The sequence below is a fragment of the Gossypium hirsutum genome, chromosome D12 (assembly GCF_007990345.1).
Source record: "Gossypium hirsutum isolate 1008001.06 chromosome D12, Gossypium_hirsutum_v2.1, whole genome shotgun sequence".
Classification (NCBI taxonomy): Eukaryota; Viridiplantae; Streptophyta; class Magnoliopsida; order Malvales; family Malvaceae; genus Gossypium; species Gossypium hirsutum.
In genome coordinates, this window is record NC_053448.1 from 3,240,465 (window position 1) to 3,243,205 (window position 2,741).

Genomic DNA, 2,741 nt, shown 5'->3' on the forward strand with positions numbered 1-2,741 from the left:
TAAAATTTAATAATAATAACAATAATCATCTACTCAGAAAAGCTCCGCAAAACGTACTTGGACAGTTCAGTTTTTTTTCCTTATGCTATTACAACATTTATTCTATTCAACCAAACATAAGAATACTATTACAGTTCTATTCCATTCCATTCACCCAAACAATTGAATTACTGATTACAACTCTATTATATTACAGCCCTATTCAATTCCAGTGAACCAAACGTGCCGTTATTATCTTTATTTTTTTAGAGATTTAAATTTCCAACTTACTGAGAAGAAAAAAATACATAATTTCTAATTAAATGTAATTTTAGAGACTGGTTGATGAAGATTTCCGAGTAATCTCCATGGCTGTTAAAGACAAAGCAAATGGAATTTAAAAATTTGTTCAAGTGATATCGAATGAATACTTGTATTCTTTAAATAGAAGAGTAATGTTTTTTTATTTATGAAAAGGTACTATAACTATTATAAATAATATAGAAATTTCATTTTACATGGCATATTAAAAAATACATATTATATCAAAATATTGTTTCTTTATTCTCCTCCATCTTCTAATATTCAAAGATTGTTCTATAGAAGAATTGATGCAAAAGTTCTTTATAAAATTTGATACTCTTGTTATACGTTGTTTAATGTTTAGTTAACTAATTTTATTAGTACAAAATGCAAAAAATTATTAGACTTCATTGTATCTTCAAGATTCGATTCATTAATCAGTAACTCTCTTGCAAACGAAAATATAAACGATTAAAAAGAACCTTAAAGTAGTAACATTATTACTAAATTTAAAATTTTCGACTAATTTCTCGTAAATTTATTTTTATTCCCACCCGCACACTAAGATCTCTTGCTGCATGGAAATTAACACGCCTTCCAAGTACAATTTCGTTCCAGGACAAAGCAAGCAGTCAGGGTGGAGAAGGGTATACATATGTAAACAAAGTCTGCATAGATTCAGCCATCTTATTTGATATGTTCCTCAATGATCTTCTAGATTAGTCAGCTGCAAAATATAAAAACTCCACAGCCACTCAATAAGGGCTAGCCACAATTTGAAATTTCATTTTTTTTTGGGGTCTTCACAATGCATCTGAAAATAATAAAACACACGTCAGCTTATTTAATAGAATTTAAAATTCAAAACTTAAATTGCATTGATTTCTATAATCACCTCTAAAACGGTAAATAGAATTTAACAATTTTATAATCTGAATATTAATATTTGTAATTTGTTCCCTATTTTTTTTTTTTTTTTTGCATTAGGAGCACAATCGCTGGGCACTGTTGAAGCAGTAGAAGCAATAGCAATACAATCTTTAATTGTCAGTGATGAGGTGATCGAGTGTGTTGATGTGGTCCGCAAAAGGTGAAACATGATGTTGAATCTTGTAGGAAAGTGAAGAGGGATGGTCCATTGTCCAACAATAAAACCAGATCATAAAGTCAAAATATCTTGTCATAAACCAGATCTGCTGGAAGAAAAAGACTCTGGTCTTGCTAAGCTTTGTGCATTGAAGGTCAAATTGCGATATTAACGAGGATGAAGTACATTAAACAAGCATAAAACAGGTTGCCCAACACATTTATATTGCTGCAAACATGTCATGAAAGCTCCTTACGGACGAGTTCTCGTACTCCAATTGCACCTCGAAATCTTTCCGACGCTTAACCACCTTACAAAAACTTAAGTTTCATTTCAACAACCTATTAACTAAAACTCATACATAAAAATGAGAAACTCAAATAATTAAATATATAGTGGGAAATTATATGGTACATTGTCGGTAGAGTTTTCAGATTAAAACAGAGTTAGGAGCTGATAATATAGTAAAATATTAAAAAAAAACACATGTCAATTTTTTAAGATTACTTGTTGAATTAAAAAAATACACTGCGAGTGTACTAAATACTCATATTTATATTTAACTAAATATCACAATTTTGCTAATTGAGCATTTAGATGGTGCAAATGTTACGGGGTTAGAACTTTAGTTTGACAAACCGCGCAACTTTAGACGATTTCTTTAGTTCAATCCGCCTAAATCAACATAATTCTCGAAGAGTGAGAATTGTTGCAGAAATTCTCTAAGACACTGAAGCAAAGCGGAAGCAAACTCGAAATGAAAGAAGTCACGGTTTAATAGAAAAGCCACAAAAAAATAGTGCACACCAAGTGTTTGAGTAAATGCTCTCAAAGTATTCTCTATTACCTTGAAGGATTACAACTGGATGATTATAAATGAGGGGGAGGGCCTCTATTTATAGTTGGCCTAAGGAGTACTAGTTGAATGGAACAAGGTTTCTGGAATTGAAAAGAACATGCATTTAAGATGAGAAAGAATGTTATTAGTTTCAGGTACCGAAGGAAGCGTAGTGGGAGGATAAACTTGCCTATTAAGTTTTCCTTTCACGTGTACCAATATAAAGCCAACATTGGCTTTCTGACAAAATTTTGTGTTTTCTTTGGCAAACTTAAATTTTCTCTTCAATAACTTTCTCTGCAATTTCCCAAAAAACTTGAAAATTAAGACCTGCCTGAAGGATCGAGTTCATTGTATCTAGCAAACTCCACCGACATTGGTACATGATAAATGCTAATGAAACTCAAGTTATTTTCATGGTTATTTACGGGACCCTAGGGTTTTATGCTTTAGGGTTAATTTAAGGGAAATAAGGAGGAAACTTTCAGTTTTTGGGTTTCCTATTAATACTCTTGTTAGACATGTTTAGTTTCT